Below are 19320 nucleotides of genomic sequence, written 5' to 3'. Positions count from 1 at the left end.
TACCTCATTTCAGGTGCCAGAGCAGGTGAAAATTGTTTGTCCGGGGGGAGGGGGGATCTTCAAGGTCCCTTCCAGCCCATCCTGGGATTCTCTAAGTCTCTGCTGTCTCTCATGTGCAGCGTGTGGGCCACTCTTGGCACTCCATGGACACACAGAGCTTCCTGTGCTGGCACCTTTTGCCTGGGAGGAATCTTTATCTGTATGGAATTTTGGGAGTCAGGCTGCCAATTCCAGCACAGGGGCTCCAAAAACCAAAGGACTGTGTTTCCAAGCGGGTGGGGGAGGTTTGCTGAAGCCTTTGGTCATTTTTGCAGCCACTTTTCTACCCCCCCCCCCACATTCACATGGGTCTGGTTTTATCCCGGGCAAGTTTTTCCCCTTTGTTTTTCACTTGTGCTTAAAGGACAGAGCTGCTCCAGTTTCCCCCCACTTGAATGTTCTGCCTTTGTCACAGGTTACAATTTGCCTTTGTTATAATTCAGCCCTTTGTAACAGGTTTGTTCCAGTTCCCTGACACAGGACAGGAGAACGAGTTATCCCTCCTGCTGCATTTGGGGCACTCAGACACAGGCTATTCTGCAAAACCTTAATTAGGCCTGGTTTCACTGAACCTGGCACAAAAAACGCTTTTTGGACAGACTAAATTTATTCAATAGCAATCCTGCAATCTATTTAGCCCTTGCTAAACCCTTTCATCCCTTGTCCCTGAAATCAGTGTACTTTAAAAACAATCAATTCCATCTCAGAGATGGAAAATTTACCTCATTTCTGCTTTCAATAACTTCACAGGAGAACTGATGGGGTGACTGCTGGGCAGAAAAAGCAATTCTGGCTTGATTGTGTCAGTTCCTTCCAAATGTACTTTCAATTCTAATTTACTAGTTGGTTTGTAACTTCTATACCTGTTATTCCACTTTTTAAATGGTGTAAAGTATAACAGGATCTGACAATTTTTTTTTACAGGATTAGCTGCAATTTCAAAAGAAGCAAATCATTCATTATGTAATTTAGCTCTAGAAATGAGAAGAGCCAGGAGAAATAACTATGGAGTACATTTAGGACACTGAATATCTGTGATGATTCCCTATAAAATGAATATGGGGAATTCTGCCACATCCCTTCCTTGCGAAGGTGCTGCCAACAGGCTCAGAGAATCCCAGACTGGTTTGGGTTGGAAGGCACCTTAAAGCTCCTCTTTCAACCCCCTGCCATGGGCAGGGACACCTTTCACTAGCCCCACCCAACTAATGAAATTCAGGGAGAATTCTGCTAACACCAGATGTGGAAGAGCACAAGGAATAAAATCAATCCCACGGTTCAATGCCAGGACAGAGGTCCCAGAGAGGGAGAAAAGCCTTTATCTTCTCCCTCCTCCTGGAGATCTCAGGTGATTTCCCAAGTGCAGCAGCTGCCTTGCAGTGCCTTGTGTTATCTGGAATTAACTTGTAGATGACTTTTTAAATGGCTTGGATGAAGAGCCTTGTGATGAAGGGTGTGTTATTGCAGGGAAACAGGCACAAAGCCCGAGGTGACACGATTGCTGTGTGATAGAGCTGTGAACATCATTCTACCTGCAGGATGGGGAAACTGCCCCTCTGGGAACACGGGACCACCCTCCAGAGGCTTCAAACATTCCACTTGATCAAGGGCTGATCTCATCTCCTGATAAGGAGCTGCCTTATCAGGGAGTCGTTGCCACCTTTTCCCCAAGATCAAGAGGGATTCTCTCCTCCGTGAAGGTGCTGTGAAAAGGATGCTGCTGCACTAACGAGGGAGCCCTTCGCTATTTTCCCAGCAGGACAAACAGTGGATGTGGTGGTGGGAGAATGTGCTGCACCCCCAGGGGCTGGGAGGTTGGACCTGTAACCCCAGTCCCAGCCCAGACAGGTCGCTGAGCTCAGTCTCAGCGAGGCAGGTCCTCCCCAGCAAACCCTGGGAGCAGCTTTCCTGCAGACAAGTCAGATCCTGCTGCTTATTCCCAGTGCAATCCGGGATTACTGAGTGAAAGCCTCTCCTTACCTGCCCTGGCATTCCTGAGCACCTGGGGGGTTTCTTCTCCCAAGAGGGGACACCTTCTCCTTTCCACATCGCTGCGTTAGGATCATCTGCCAGCTCTCCAATCCTGGTTTTTCCATGTGTTTGCTGTCCTGAAAACAGCACCCGACACTTCAGGATCAGTATTTCTAGAATGGATCTTTTCTGTGTACTTTTTACCAGCACAACACATCATACAGCACACACATTAATGAGTGTAACTACGGTGCAGTGCAATTATACTGATTGATGTGGGAAAAGTCCGAGAATCCCGGGATTGCCCCTTTCACACCTCTTTCACCTCGGCAGAGGGGCTGATTACCAGTTGTTTATTGCATCAGGCAATGTAAAAACAAAGGAGCAAGTCAGAGATGCAACGATCTCTTGCAGGGTCTCAGCACATCCTTCTCTTCTCCAGGCTGAGCAGCCCCAACTTTCTCAGCCTGTCAAATCAGGATATTGATCAGTATATGGGAATTGAGTACATATATATATATATAAAAATATATATATATATAAATATATATATATAAATATATATATATAAATATATATAAAATATAGTTAAAAATTTAAATATTTATATATATGGTACATAGAAAAGTATACAGATGCTCCCTATTTGACAGATAATGCTTGTTTTGGTGCTCCCAACCCTCACGATGTTTTGGGGCTCTGATAAATGAGGTATTAAGGACAGCTTTAGATTTACACTGTTCAATAAGAACACAAAGTAAACATCTGTGAGCAGAGACAAAAAAAAGAACAGGATGGTGTCACTGCCACCTTGAAGTGTCCCAAAGAGGCCACAAAGAGAATGAGATCCAGAGGGTGCTAGCCCTGCCCGTGGCAGGGGGTGGAATCAGATGAGTTTTAAGGTCCTCTCCAACCCAAACCCTTCTGGGATTCTCTGATTCCATGATCTACTTTTACTGAGGCTGGCAAAGCTTTTCTTCTTCTTCTGTGTCTACATTGCAACTCAAAGGAGCTTTGGGAAAACTCTGCCCAACTCACCTCTGAAGGGCAGGGCAGAGAGGGGCTCCCCAAGGCTGAAAGATTCACTCCCAGCATCAAGGGCTGACTCCTCTTGGAATGCTCTGCCTACTCTTGATTTAACACCCCAGGAGAAGCTCCTTCCCGTGGCCTTAATTAAGTGCAGCAAATGATTTCTCAGCCCTGCTGGTAAAAGTTAATTTTTTTTCATTAAATTTCTGACCCCACCAGAATAGATTTCCTATTTTCTTCGCAGGAATTATTTTTCACTGAGTGCCTTTGATTGCTGTTAATTATGTTGCCTTCGACCCTGCACTGATTGCCCCCCCTACCCTTATCTTTGCAATCTTCTCCTGTCCACCCTTTTAAAAACGAATTTTTCCTTATTCCTCAAAAAAACCCCTGCTTCAGCATGATAAAATTGAACAGAAATCAGTTCGAGTGAGTTGCTTCAGGGGGGTTTTGGGTTGGATATCAGGGAAAATTTCTTCACTGAAAGGGTGGTCAGGCATTGGAAGAGGCTGCCCAGGGTAGTGGTGGAATCCCCATCCCTGGAGGTGTCCAAAACCCACACAGATGTCCTTGGGAACCTGATTTAGTGATGGACAAGTGTTGGACTCAATGACCTTTGAGGTCTTTTTCAACCTTAACGATTCTATGATTTAATTTTCCTTTAAATTTGCAATCAACTTTATAACCTCAGGAGACACAGTTTAACCCTGTCACTTCTTCATAGTATTTTCTCTAAAAAAATGCAAATATCGTCCTCGAAAAAATTTTATTCATTGATAAAATTTTCCATGCAGAAAGGGATAAATTTGAGGTGTATGAAGATGCTCTGAAAACAGGGAGAATTAAAAATAACCAGCCAGGCCGCAGCCAAGAGGCCAGAACAGGTTGGATTATATGGTAAACATTTACATTGTAAACATAACTCAGTTTTTATAGCTCCCAGTTCTATATATAACCTTTTGAATTCCCACATTAAGTGTAAGAGATGGATAGACCTGAATCTTTTCTCCATAACACAATGTTGATGTGCAAACTCAAAACAGGGGAGTCACAGTGTGCAAAATCCCCCATTTTTTAGCACATCTCACAGATTTCCCCCATTACTGCCTTCAAATTCTTATTGCTCCTGGCAAATAAATGTCATTCCTTGGGATATTGTGCAGAGATTGGGGATTTTCTACAGGAAAAAGTGGGCAGAGCTGCTTGAAGTTCCTGTTTTATCCTCCCCGTGGAGAGCTGGAAACTGGGGGCTCAAGGGTTAAGTAAGTGCAGCAAAAATACCTCGAAACATCCAGCTGCAGATCCCATAAAGCTTCCAGGGATGCCTGGGTCAGTCCCAAGTGGATTCCTCTGGTACATCATGGAGAGATTTGTTTGCATCATTTTTTTTTCCAACTCTGACTCTGCAAAAGAAAAAGTCGCTTTATTTATTTGCCCCTCGTTATGTTTTAAAAATGACCCTTTTAATCTTTCCAGTAAAAATGAGAAACTTGTGAAAGTTATGGCACTTCAGAGAAAATGAGAGGAACAGCCACAGACAAGGCAAAAACAAGAACAGGATGCTGCTTGTTTTTAATAAACCCACTCATTTGACCATCTGACCACTCCTTTTATGGAGAAAAATGAGGTTTTTCCCATGGCTGCTTTTGTGACTGTTCAAAAATAGTCTTCAGTTCTGCCTTGCAAGTGACTTATAAATATCTATTCCAGAATTCAAATCTTTACCAAAAAACCCTCCCTGGAAGGAAAATGTTGCAACTATTACCACATTTTTGGCTTCTGTGTTACCATAATTGTGTCAATGTTCATCTAATTATTAAAAAAAAAAAATAACACAGCAGTTTTCTAAATATAAATGCCTCGAGGTTGCCTGGGTTGGTTGTTGCACAGATCTGGTTCTCTCCTCTTGGTTTTCAAGAGGATTTCGGGCTCTTTCCTCCTGTCCTGCGGTGACACCTTCTGGGCCCTGCTCACACTGCACGAACCAGCGACACTGGTTGGGGACAGCCCAGAAACCCTTTCTGGCCATTAAGGAGCCTCTAATCTGGACCAAAAAAAAATGTCTCTCTTCGGTTTTCCCACTGGGATTATCCTCCTTAGGGCTTTCTTGTCGGGGAAAACCTCCACCCAACAAACCCCCACCCCGTTCCCAAGAGCTGGCTGGTTTTACTGGCTTTGTTTTCCAGCTCAGTTGAGCAAAAGGGTCCTGAGCTGCCTTGAGGCTCATGTGCCCCAGGAAAACACATTCTGCCCGTGCAAAGTGGTAGCTGGGGAACTTTGCAAAACCCAAAAAAGCTGCTTGCTAAGGCTACTGACCTCGGGGTCACATTCCAGAGCAGGAGGTTTTCCAGCGTATTTCAGAGTTCATGATGGAGAGGGGCTTTGGACCTGGAGGGACAGGACAAGGGGGAATGGCTTCAAAGTGACAGAGGGCAGGGTTAGACGGGATATTGGGAAGAAATCCTTCCTTGTGAGGGTGGGGAGGCCCTGGCACAGGTTGCCCAGAGAAGCTGTGGCTGCCCCTGGATCCCTGGAAGTGTCCAAGGCCAAGTTGGATGGGGCTTGAAGCAACTTGGGACAGTGGGAGGTGTCCCTGCCCATGGCAGGGGGTGGACAAAGATGAGCTTTAAAGTCCCTCCCGACCCAGGCCATTCTAAGATTTACAGATTTCCACTACTTTAGTTTACCTGCATCCTTTTGGGAATGGGCTTCTTGGCTTGGGATGAGCTGGTGAGTAACTATTAACCCAGCCCTCGTCTGCTGCAGCCTCGTGGATAATGAACTGCAACAAGGCAAACACAGAGGTGAGGAGCTCAGTGTGTTTAAGGAGGGAATACACACAACTTTCAGCACCTTCTCATTTAATTAAATAAACTTTAACACAGGAAATGGACTCGGTGGTACATGGAAAATCAGTGATAATGGTAAAAGTGGTTCTAAGTGCTGCTGGCTTGACTACAAGGTTTGTCACACCAAAATCATCTCAGAATCATTCAGGTTGGAAAAGACCTCTGAGATCATCGAGTCCAACCATCCCCCAGCACTGCCCAGCCCACCACTGACCCCTGTCCCCAAGTGCCACATCCACATGGCTTTTAAATTCCCCCAGGGGTGGGGACTCCTCCCCTGCCCTGGGCAGCTGTGCCAGGGCTATGTCAGGCACCCAAGTGTTTCCTGGAGAGCATCAGCACAGAGAGTCTGGTATTTTCTGTCTCTGTTTTATCCCTCTTCCCCCATATCCTGCCAAATAGCTTGGGCTGGGAGAAAGGCTGTGTGTCATCTGGAGGTTTTATCCTGTGCTCATCACATGGAGAAAAGGGGAGACTGACCTGCAGGAAGCACAGGGTGGTGGAAACAGGTGAAAAAGTCCATGAAATGGGTAAAAAAGGCCCCATCCATTTTGCATCTAATCCCTGGAAGTGTCCAAGGTCAGGTTGTACAGGGCTTGGAGCAACCTGCTCTACTGGCAGCTGTCCCTGCCCATGGGACAGGGATGTCCCTGCCACCCAGGGGGTTGGAAAGAGGTGGTCTTTAAGGTCCCTTCCAACCCAAATCATTCTGGGATTGTCCAGTGGGTTGTTCTTGATCCCAGGTGAAGGGAGGGACGAGGGTCCCAGGGATAGGTGAGGGGGAGGCCTCACAGGCAACACCATGTTTGGTGAGTTTATATAAGGACTTTATAGCCCTTAAATGAAAGGAAAGGGAGGAAGGATCCTCCCTCCAAGGAGAGGAATTCTCATTATCAGCAGGTGAGAAAGCTTAAACACTAATTCAGCCTTAAAACCATGCTGCAAACCCCACAGGTCCTTTTCCCTACCACCTGGAGCTGGATGCAGTGACACTGGTGCAGGGGACAGAGTGACCTGGCAGAGTCAGAACCAGATTGTGTGGCCAAAAAAAAGCCTCTCAGGAAAACCCTCTGCTCTGTGAGGGAGCTGGAGCAGCCCACAAAGCACAACTGCTCTGAACAGCTCATCAGTGGATAAATCATTAACACTCCCACTGGAAAGGGTGTTCTTTGTGAGATGAACACCAGGCAAATGCTGATTCCCAGCTCCATCAGCCATCCCACACACACTCATGTTTTTATACTCCAATAAAACCAAACCTGAATACGTGAGAAAGCTCCGTGTCTGGAGCAGCAGGAGGGGCTGAGGGAGCTGGGGGGGCTCAGCCTGGAGAAAAGGAGGCTCAGGGGGGACCTTCTGGCTCTGCAAGTCCCTGACAGGAGGGGGAAGCCGGGGGGGGGTCGGGCTCTGCTGCCAGGGAACAAGGGACAGGAGGAGAGGGAACGGCCTCCAGCTGTGCCAGGGGAGGCTCAGGTTGGCCAGGAGGAGGAATTTGTTGCTGGAAAGGGTGGTCAGGCCTTGGCAGGGGCTGCCCAGGGAGGTTTGGAGTGCCCATCCCTGGAGGTGTCCCAAAGATGTGTAGATGTGGCACTGGGGACAGGGGTCAGTGGTGAACACGGCAGTGCTGGGTTGAGGGTTGCACTCGATGATCTTGGACAGCTTTTCCAACCTTAACAATTCCGTGATCCTGTGAGCCACTGACTTTTTTCAGCTTCCCAACTTCAGCTTTTCAGACTTGAAAAAAATGCTGTAAAACACCTTTCCCACCCTCTGTGCTCCCCCCTGCAGTGCCACATCCTGCAGAGGCTGTGATGCAGCCCCAGCTCGTGTGCTGTGACTTCTGAGCCGTGACAAGTGGAAGAAAATCGGCCCTAATGTTCTAATGCAAATTAAAAAAACTCCCCAAGAAAAGTCAGGGCACACTTTGATTTGTTCATGCTGATGGTTTCAGGGAGAGCAGCATTTTGCCCAGAGAAGCTGTGGCTGCCCCTGGATCCCTGGAAGTGTCCAAGGCCAGGTTGGACGGGGCTTGGAGCAACCTGGGCTAGTGGGAGGTGTCCCTGCCCATGGCAGGGGTGGGACTGGATGAGAGTTGAGGTCCCTTCCAACCCAAACCATTCTGGGATGATTCTGTGATTTAACTTGCAGACCAGGTGGGAAAATTCGACCAGGTAAAATGACAGTCCTGCTTTTCTGGCCTGTACCACAAGGGGGACTCTCCTACAGCTTTAGAGAGGGAAAGGAATTTCAAGGAAGAGGGAAGAGACGAGTAAATCCGTTCTGCTGCTGCATTTGCGAATCCCATTTTAGGCTTTAAATTTTTAATCTGTTAATCTGCAAAATTCATTCAGAGTATCAGTTGGTGTTCATGTCCAGCTGCTGCCCTGGCTCCTTCCAGCTCCTGCTGTGACGCTGCAAATATCCTCTTAATTCTTATTAACGACTTAAGAGACTTGGTTGGTGCACTTTAGACAGAAATTCCAAACTGAAACGCTGCCCACTCATAGATTATGTATCATACGACCCACTCTGACTACACTCCAGGGCTGGGAGGACCTGGGGGGCTGCCAAGGCACCCCCAAGGCAGGAGCCAGGTGTTGGCAGAGGTGGAGGGTCAGAGGGTCACAAGGACAGGCTGGGGTTTGGGCAGCGGGGCAGGAGAAGGGGAAAAGGGCATGGAATTGTGCTGGGAGAGAGGGGAGAGGTGCATGGCCCAGTGCTGCTCAGCCTGAGCCCTCCCAGAGTCACATCTGCCTCAGAGTGATGCTTCATAAGTGGCCAGAAGGAGAACAAAAGCACAGTTTAAGGTTTTTGTTGACATGGCCATATTTTACTGTGTTTTTCTGTACTTCTTACTAACACTTGGCTCCTGTGAAAGCTTGATACAAACATCACTCCACTTGAGACACCTCAGACACGGCACATCAGAAGGTTTATCAGCATTCAGGGTTCAGGGAAGACAATGCACTGAAAATCAAGATTTAGAAACACAAGCTCTATTCCCTCTACCTTTAAGGAAATGGATATAACAGGGTCAATAACTATCAGTGTCTAGGAAGCTAATATAATAGTCAATAACTACCCCCCTGGAGTCCCTGTACAGTGCCTTTCTTGGCTAAAATGGAAGAGAAACCTTGAGTATCTCTAATTGAAAACTCTAATTGAAACTCAGCTTCATTTAGTGGGAGGTGGTGGGTTTATGGTGAAAGTCGGGGGAGATAGGGACTAAAATGGAACTGAGAATGATCTGCCACTTCAAACAAAGGTGGAGGTGACCTCACAGCTACTTTAAAAGCTTCTCCAAAGAAGAGACATTATCATTTTAATTAGAGCTTCATTTTAGTGGGGAGAAAACTCAGATTACACAGCTGTCATAATTCTCATTATAAGAGAGCAAATAATTGTTCTTACTCAACACATTAAATTGCTATTATATCTTCAAAACACTATCTAAAACCAAAAGTCAAAGGGTTTTTGTGTTTTTGTTTTTTTTTTTTTTCTGCTGGAGGACTGTGTTTGGAATGTTCTGCCAGGCAAAGTGCAGCAGCAATGGGCACATCCCATCTCCTGCTGGATGTGCAACCACAGCTGAGCTTTCTGGTCTTTAATGGGCTTTGAGATGTGCACAACCATAGGAAAAGAAAGTAACTTGCACCAGGAGCAAGGGAAGTATTTCCATTTCACAGGATCCCAGGATGGGTCAGGCTGGAAGGGACCACAGTGGGCATCTGGTCCCACCTCCCTGCTCCAGCAGGGCCAGCCCAGAGCACAGGGCACAGGAGTGTGTCCAGATGGGGCTGGAATATCCCCAGGGAGGAGACTTCACACACTTTAGACAATCTGTTCAGGGCTGGGTCACTGCCCAGCCAACAAGTTCTTCCTCCTGTCCAGCTGGAACTTCCTGGCCATCAGTTCCTGCCCGTTCCTCTTGTGCCATTGCTGGGCCCCCCGAGCAGAGCCTGCTCCATCCTCTGCCCCCTCCCTGCAGCCCCTCCAGCCATGGCTGAGGGCCCCTCTCAGGCTCTGCTCTGGAGGCTGAACAGCCCCAGCTCCCTCAGCCTTTGCTGCTCCCAGAGCTGCTCCAGCCCTTGGGCATCTCCGCAGCCTGCGCTGGCCCCGCTGCAGGAGCTCCCTGGCCCTGCTGTGCTGAGGAGCCCGAGCTGGGCCCAGCCCTGCAGATGTGCCTGCCCAGGGCTGGCCAGAGGGGCAGGATCCCCTCCCTGCCCTGCTGCCCCCCAGGATCCCACTGCCCTCCCTGTCCCCAGGACACAGGGCTGGGCAGGGACAGCTGGTTGCCCACCAGGACCCCCAGGGGGAGATTTCCCTCATCCATCCCTCTGCCGCCCACACCACAGTCACCTCGGGCTTTCCAAGTTCACCAGGACATCCCAGTGGTCATGGAAGAACCAAGAATGTCCTGGCTGGTCAGCTGCTTGTGGCCAAGTAGACGGGCAAGAGCTGAATTCTCACCTTCCTCTGAGGCCACAGAAGCATCTATTTGCTTCACACTTTGCTCTCTCCAGCTGTCAGTTCTACTGAAGCTTGTGGAAATTCGATTAATTTCCTACCCTTCCATCAAATTGGGATGAAATGGGTCATTTGGTTCAGAAATTATTGGGAATTATCCTGGCAGGTGGGTGGACACTGCACTCGTGCCAGTGTTGTTCCCCTAGGAAATAAAACTGAAAACAGGAGCGTAGCAAGAACATTATTAAAAAGAAAAAAAAAAAAAAAAAGAGGCCTTCAAATCTTAGGAGAACTAATTAGTATCTCACAACTGCTGGAAAACTAATTATTGATGGGCTGATTTTGCCCAGGTGTCTGGGGTAGGGATGCACATGGGTGCAGTGGTGCTGCAGTGAGCACTCACCAAAGGACACAGGCATGGCTGTGGAGAGCAGGGCTCTTTGCCAAATACAACGAGCCCAGTCAAGCCTGTAAATAAAACAGTAAGTTGGAGAAGAACTTGAATTGCTGAAATTTCTGAATTTCTGTTGTTTTCAGTCTGCCTTTGGTATTTCAAGTTAATGAGAAGCAGTGCTATAAGATTCTTGGGGTGGTCCTGGGCAGGGCCAGGAGTTGGACTCAATGATCCTTGTGGATCCCTTCCAACTCAGGATATTCTATTTTATTTCTATGCAGAAACTTTGGTTGGTTGGCTTTGGAGATTTTAGTGATGCCATAAGATCTAAACTAACACTCCTTTCTCTGGGTTCAGCTACAAAGACAATTCTGGAAAGGTGTTATTAACCAGGGCTGCAAAACTTCAACACTTCTTTCCCGTACCTTTTCCAAAAGGTAACTCTGCAAGTTCTAATTTAATGTAGGGTAGGAAAGAGAATAAATGCTTGGTTTGGGGATTGTATTTTCCTCTTCAGTTCAGCCACACTGAGTTGTATTCAACTGTAAATGAGATCTCCCCAGACCTGACCAGACCTTTTGTTTTGTTTTTTTTTTTTTTTATTTATACATAAATAAAACCTTTTATAGAAAGATGGAGAGGGATTAAAGACCAACTAAACTCACACACTATTGCTGTTCTAGGAGAACATGAAGAGGTGTCAGGGGAGGTTTAGAATCACAGAAATCATAAAATTACAGAAGAGTTTGGGTTGGAAGGGCCTTAAAGCTCATCTTGTTCCAGCTCCCTGCCATGGGCAGGGACACCTTCCACTACACCAGGTTCAAACTTCAAACCAAGCCTCCTTGTAGTCATGTCATTGTTATTTCTATTTCAGAGAGACTTCTTTTATAAATCCATGCAGCATTTTGCTGCTTGAATAAAAGGACTTCCAATAGTCACTTATATTTTCATGCATTATTAAAGCTTCTAAAATATGTATCAGTAATAAGAGCCACAGTCTCATATGAAATGACCCCACAGAAATCCCCTTTGCTAAGGATGTGTAAGAATGGATGTCAAAATTTGTCCCTCTTCTCAGAATCCCAGAGGCACAGAGCAGTTTGGGTTGGAAGGAACCTTAAAGATCATCTCACTCCAACCCCCTGCCATGGGCAGGGACACCCTCCAGTTCTCTGGAAAACCCACTCCCTCATTTTTTAAATGCAACCAGAAACCTGCATTTCAGCAGCAACAAACAGTGGAGGAATATTTTCCATTTGTCCCTAAGAAAAGAAAACAGCTGGCAAGAGAAAGTGGGTATGATTCTTGGAGGAGAAGCTATGAAGGATGGGAATCAAGGATGCCATCCTGGGAACCTACAGCCCCCATCCAAAAGGAATCCCTGCATTCCTAATGATCTGCAGGGAAACCAAGGCAAAGGCTCCGTGGGCAAGTTGTTCTTGGGCACTTACCTGAGCCAGATGCAGGCAACAGGCCCTCAGCTGCTACAGCACAAAATCCAGCACATGGGAAAAATATTCCATGCCAGTTTATGGAATTCTGGGAGATGGTTTGTTTTCAACTGGCAAAGGCAGCCCCTTTTTCTTTTTGCCAAAGCTGGAAGTTTCCTCAGGAAGGAGTTAAGGTCAATGCTACCCCTTCAGAGCTCCTCTGTAACATCATGGGTCTGATTACCCTGGTATTAGGATACCCCAAGTATCAAGAGCAGACTCCCTTCCTGCCCTTTTTAAGGAAAAATTTCTATAAGGAGCCCATAGATCAGCAAAAGAAGGTCTAAAATTCAGGAAAGCTCCCCCCCCCCCAGCTGTGGCAGCAGCACTTTTGCACTTACCTGTGCTCAGGGTGCTGCCAACAGCTCCTGCCACGATTTATTAGATGTCATTGCCTCCAAACTGTAACAATAGAACATATTTACAAGTGTCCAAGGCCAGGTTGGACGGGGCTTGGAGCAACCTGGGCTAGTGGAAGGTGTCCCTGCCCATGGCAGGGGGTGGAATGAGATGGTCTCAAAGGTCCCTTCCAACCCAAACCATTCCATGAATCTGTGATATTTTCTCTGGAGTCTGAACTAAGAGCACTGGAATGTGTATCACAGCCCATTTCTACACTTCTCCCTTTAAATCCCTAAAAAGCAAGTTTTGCCCTCCCTTCCCTCCTGCAACACGACATGCATGGATGCTGGGAAGGAAGCACAAGGATTCAAGGTGATTCCTTGCAGCAGATGGGGTGTTTTCACTGCCTAACCCTCAGGAGCTTTGCTGTCTGCTCTTTTTATCCTCTTTAGCATCTATGTCTTCATTAGCCTGAGGACGTGCAGGTTACTGAGGAGGCTGCAAACAGAACCAGAGCAGCTGCTGAAATCCATGGGATTTCCCTGCTTGCCTTTGTGGAGATCCAGCTGAGCACTTTGCCTCCTGCTACCCCAACCACCTTTGGCACAAGGGGCTCTTTTGTTGTGTTGCCCTCACAGTGGGGTAAGAAACAGGCTCTGGCTTCCATGGGGCTGCACCTCCAGCCCGTGTGCTGTGTTCCCTCCCCTTGGAGGTACATTCCATTCATAATCAGGATATCCATCCTTCACTTCCAGCAGTCTCTCCACAGCCTGTTTTAACAGGAAGATGTGTTTTGTCCAGTATTCTGTGCCATGGCTCACGTTCAGAGATGGAGAAGGGCCATGGGAGGGTGTCTGTGGATGTGCAGGAGGAGAGCAAATCCCTGGCCAGCGAGGGCAGGGCTGTTCCTCAGGTCTGGACTGTGATTTGTCATCTTGGCAGCTTAATTAGTCTGGGCAGCCCAGTGCCCAGCGTGGTACCCTGTATCTCTCCATGCCCTGGGCAGACTCCTGGTTCTCCTGCCCTTCCTCACCTTTGGCAAGGAAATTAAAAAGGGAGCACTGGCTCAGCCAAGCACAGTTCTGAATGTGAGACCTGGGAGCATCCCTCCCCTTCCTGTGCTTCTCCTGGCCTTACAGTCCCACCCCCACCCCCTGTTTCCCCACACAGGGAAGGTCTTTCAAGGTTTGTGCCCTGGTACCTCCTCAGAATTCACATCCTCAGACTCCATTAATTTCTACATATTGGTAAGGGTGACTATACAGAATTTTCAGGCTGCAAGGCAAAAATGTGTATCAGTAGATTAAACTGATGGAAGAGACAAACGCTTATTATTCTCACTTGGCTTGCTAATGGTATAAAGTTTTGAGTTTACCCCTTAGACTTAGTGTTCCTCATTTAAACTGTGGTGATTAATCAGCATTCACCACTTTGTTTACTCCCTCTCCCTTTGTGTGATGCCATATCAGGGCAGACCCTGCTCAGGATTTTATGTATTTAAAAACTGCACTTCCCTTTTTCATTAAAACAGCCTCTCACCCACATTTCTGAGGCAACAAATTAGAATAAAGGAGCTCTTTGTGAATGCTGGGAGGGCAATGCTGTCTAATGTCTGAAATACAATACATTAGAAAGTAATCATCTTTCTGCCTGTGAAACATTAATCAGATTAAATACTGATCTTAATGCAACTTCCCCTGGTGACCTTTACTGAGGAAAGAATTCTTTCTCAGATACCAAAAATAATCACAGCAAAGCAGCATTTCTGTAAACTTTGGTGTTATGACTCTCCCTAAGCTCTTGAAACAGAACTAAACCTCCCTCCATTGTCACACAACATTCAGTTCTGCACCAAAGCTGCCCTTCTCTGTAATTATCCTGTCCCTGGCCCCCCCAAAATCACCCCCAGAACCTCTGACTGGACTTCTCCACCACACACAGGGAACACCTGCCCCGCAAACAGGTAAGCCCTGAACCTGCTCTTGGTACCATGTCCACAGTCTTCTGGGAGCAGAGAACAAAATCTAGGGTGGCATACACTAAAACAGGTTAATTTTAGCTTTGTGGCCCTAAAAATGTGATATTTTCTATTCTTTAAGTGCTTCTGCAGAGCTGTGAAGGCAAAGACAAGGATTTTTAATGGTTTGATGCAGGATCTTGTCTTTGCCCTTTGAAAAGCTGTGAAACAGCCACTGCACAGACACTGCCCCTTTCCCAAATCCAGTTGAATCCAGCACAAACAACTTACCAGCTGTTTTCCCCTCCAAGCAAGATCAGCCTGTCCAGAGCCAGAGTTTCAACAGGACCTCCTGAAAGCCAAACACTGGTTAAAACCAACAGGTCTGTGCAACATCCCCTTTCTGCCCACAGTGCCTCAAACTGCCAGAGGGCAGGGTTAGGGGGGATATTGGGAAGAGATTCTCCCCTGTGAGGGTGGGGAGGCCCTGGCCCAGGTTGCCCAGAGAAGCTGTGGCTGCCCCTGGATCCCTGGAAGTGTCCAAAGCCAGCTTGGGCGGGGCTGGGAGCAGGGTTGGAGTTGCTCCTGCTGGGTGATAGTGAAAGGATCAATACAATTTTATCCCGTAAAGAGCAACAATCATTGCCAGAAAGACAAACTACAACAATCATTGCCAGAAAGATAAACTCCACTCCAGCTGTGCCACCCTGAAAGCCTCGCTTTTGTGACGCTACGAGTGAATTACCCAATTCTGCTCATGTTGTTGCTACACTATTGATCCAGCTCCCTGCTACAGCTTTATCATGTGATCAGCTGGGATCACTGCTCCCACTCCAAAGAGGGAAATGACTGAAACTCTCCTCTGCCAGTAATAAAGAAAAAAGGCACTACTCCTCAGTCCTCGTCCGATGGGCTTTTGAGCACCAGCTGCCTTCAAAATTCATCTGAGAAACTGCACCCTCTTTGGGTTTATCAGACCTTGAGGTTTATCAATACTTTGTAATAAATGTAAGTCTTTCACAGGCTATAAACCATGAGACAGTCAATAGTAACTTGGAAACACAGAAACAGAAATGGTTTGGGTTGGAAGGGACCTTAAAGCTCACCCAGTCCCACCCCCTGCCATGGGCAGGGACACCTCCCACTAGCCCAGGTTGCTCCAAGCCCTGTCCAACCTGGCCTTGGACACTTCCAGGGATCCAGGGGCAGCCACAGCTTCTCTGGGCAACCTGGGCCAGGGCCTCCCCACCCTCCCAGGGAACAATTCCTTCCCAATATCCCATCTAAATCTGCCCTCTGGCAGTGGGAAGCCATTCCCCCTTGTCCTGACACTGCATCCCTTGGAAATAGTCTCTCTCTATGTTTCTTGTCAGCCCCTTCAGGCCCTGGAAGGCCACAATCAGGTCACCCCAGAGCTTCTCCTCTCCAGGCTGAACAATCCCAACTCTCCCAGCCTTTCCTCCCAGCAGAGCTGCTCCAGCCCTCTGATCCTCTTGGGGTCTCCTCTGGACTGGCTCCAGCAGCTCCATGTCCTTGCTGGGCTGTTCCCAGGGCTGGAGCAGCTCTGCAGGGGGGTCTCCCCTGAGGGGCAGAGGGGCAGAATCCCCCCCTGCCCTGCTGCCCACGCTGGGGGATCAGCCCAGGGCACGGGGGGTTTCTGGGCCGGGGCAGGTCCAGCCTCTGCCCCACCAGCACCCCCAGGGCCTTCTCCCAGGGCTGCTCCATCTGCTCATCCTCAGCCTGGATTGATCCAGGGGTTCTCCTGAACCAGGGGCAGCACCAGCACTTGGCCTTGTTAAACCTCCTGAGATTCCCAGGGGCCACTGCTCGAGCTTGTCCAGGTCCCCCTGGATGGCCCTGTCCTTCAGGTGTGTCTTCAAGTCCCCATTTCTTCGTGCAGCATTTGGGGGGTCAGCAGGTTGTGACTGGTCCAAACCAGCCCATTCCCACTATGTGTTTGTCCACCATATAAGCTGAAATTTGTCTCAGGATGGTGTTGTTCTCCCATTGCTAGAAATTCACTGTTTGGTTTTTTTTCCCAAGCACTTTTCCATTTTGCTGACTGGGCAAGTTTTCCAGCTACACGAGCAGGTTCTGGAAGGATTCAGCCCGTGGTGGGGGGATGCTGAATGAATGTGCTGGGACATCTCTGGCAGCAGAAGGCACCAAGACAGAGACACATGTCACCTTCCACCACCCCACTGTCCTTGCCCTCACACCAAATCCTGGGTGCAAGGACTACTCACCATTAATACAGAAATATTTTAAGCTTCCCAACAGGTGGGGCTTTATAGTCTTGCCCATTGTAGTATATACAGAAAGGAGAAACCAAAATTATTTCTATTCTCCACCTGGCTCTCCTTGTCCTGCCTCCCAGTGGGAATTACACAGCCCTACAAATGGTCATTGGAATCCTCCTCCCAGTGAAAACATAGCAGGTGCTGTGCTAAACCTCAAAATCCTCAGTGCCTGCTTGGAGGAGTGTCCAAATTAAATCAATGGCAGGGCTGATGATTATCACCTTGATCCATCAGCCAGCGAGCAGTTCTGCCACCCAGGGGAAGCTGCTTGTGCTTTGCCTCAGCTTGACAAATTTCAGTGGTTAAATAGCTGTAAATTATATCCCCAGACACAGATCTGTTGTTATTCCACTTACTGTATCCAAAGCCATTGCTAATGCTTGGCTTCCCAAAGGGACAGTTGGAGTGACTTTTTTGACTGGATCACTCTGTCAGCGTGCCATCCCCAGAAAGCAAAGCTGGGAGTTCTGTATTAATTTACAGGATTACATCCACAGAAAATAAAAAAGAAAAAAAAAATACACCCACCCCCTCCCACCCACACGTGAAAGATTTTACAAAGCCAACAGTGCTTTGGAAAGTTTAGCTACAATCGAGCTAAAACTTCAGATAACACAGCCCCCCACTGCTGAAAAAGTGGAATTTCTTATGCTCTTTGCATTGTGGGAAAGGTTCTGAGTGCTTGGACAGCACAAAGGAGATGGTGTTGAGGGGTTTTGCCTCTGAGAAGCACGGACAGCACTACTGACCACCAGTGTCCAGCCTGAGGATCCTTCTCAGAGTTACAGCTGGTAGAGTTCTGAGTCTCTAGAAATAAAGAAACAACTTGGTTTTCCCTCAGAAAATTGAGAGCAACTGGGAGAAAACGTTTCTCTCCAAAGCACATTGAAATATTGGTAAGAACAGAACTGACAGACTCTGCAACGAAAATCAGGGAGTGAAATAATAACAGTATCTTAAACAGGATTAAAATAGAACATTTTACTAGTTATTTCAAAGAATAGATTTTTTTTTTCTTTCTTCCATCAGTCTTATGTGTATGTCCAGCCTCCAGCTAAATTCCAAACAGCTGGGTTTTTTTTGTTAGGTACCAAGTGCAAATATGCCAAGATAAAAGAGTTAAGAAAAAGAAATACCCGGTGGTTTGGTTTTTTTTTTTCCCTCGTGTGTGATAGGCTACATTGCATTTCTCATGCCTAAAAACAAGCACCATTGCTCAAAATATTTGGTCAGAAACCTCAGCTCGAGAAGGAGGTATTTGACAGGAAGGTCACGTTTACATCGGCAGAACATGCGGACGGCTCCTAAAGACACACATCCCGAGGGGTCTGGAGGAGCAGAACCTGTGGAAAAGGGGCAGCGAACACGAGCACAGCAGCACAAGTCCATTTCCTGCCAGAGCAGAACCATCCTCACCCACATCTTGTGGTGAAGCTTCAGCTGTAGAACAGGGGAAGAAGGATGACGCCACCAATCACTTCCTTACTGATCGCACGTGTCGACTCTTCCAGTCTTTCCAGAACAATCCATATGATTCTCGCAGCTAGTTTGATCTTATGCTGAAAAAAAGTTGGCACAACACGACAGGACACTTTTTCTGTCTTATATCACACTGGAGAAGAAATACTTTGCTCTGTATCAATGCCTTTTGGGTACTGGTGACTACAAACAGGGGCATTTTTCAGCTCCCTGTTCAACTCGTTACTCTGAGGTACAAACAGAAATCAGAAGCACGTGCCCAAATTTATGGTGTGCATTTTCCAAGTAATGTGCACTGAAAGTTTGGGAAATGACTGTGTGTGTGTGTGTTCTGACACCCTCTGCCCTTCACAGATCTGTCTGTGCATATCACCCTCATAAAATATTCCCTTTTTATCCTCTTCCCCCTGTCATCCATTTGTCTTTTCAGCAGGTTTATGTTCACCACTATGGGAGTGGAATGGTGATTGCACCGCTCAACCCAACAGCCAGCTGGGCTTGGAAATGGATCCATCTCCTTCCTATTAATTACTCTTTAATGCCTACTTCTATCACCCAGGCTCGTGTATCATCCCGGCTTATTTCGTGGGAATATAGCCATAGGATGACAATTACTGCTGGAGCATAAAAACTGCAGCTAAAGACCGTAGAAAGAAGCAAACAGAACTGATGTGGGAAGAGGTGAAAAGATGAAAAATTGACTGGAGAAGAAAATTGGAACGAGCTCATTTACAGAAGAAAATGAACAAACCATGGCCAGGTAGCTCTGAATATGATTAATTGCTACACATCTCCTTCCTCTTTGCAATTTTTATCTGATTTCATTTTCTATTCTACTTTTCTACGTGGCAAGTGCTGTAATTTCAGGAACTCTGATTCCACACGTTTTCCAGCTGGGCACTGAGCGAGGTGCTCTGTTTGCATGAACTGCTCTCTCCCTATCGACTCTGGAATTGTTACTCAAATTTAAGCCAGCCGAGGATTTGCTCCATTGACTTTC

The sequence above is a fragment of the Manacus candei genome, unplaced genomic scaffold (genome assembly GCF_025592945.1).
Source record: "Manacus candei isolate 608988 ecotype Guabito, Panama unplaced genomic scaffold, ASM2559294v1 h1tg000050l, whole genome shotgun sequence".
In the NCBI taxonomy this organism is placed as follows: domain Eukaryota; kingdom Metazoa; phylum Chordata; class Aves; order Passeriformes; family Pipridae; genus Manacus; species Manacus candei.
Note: the sequence above shows the minus strand (reverse complement) of the source record.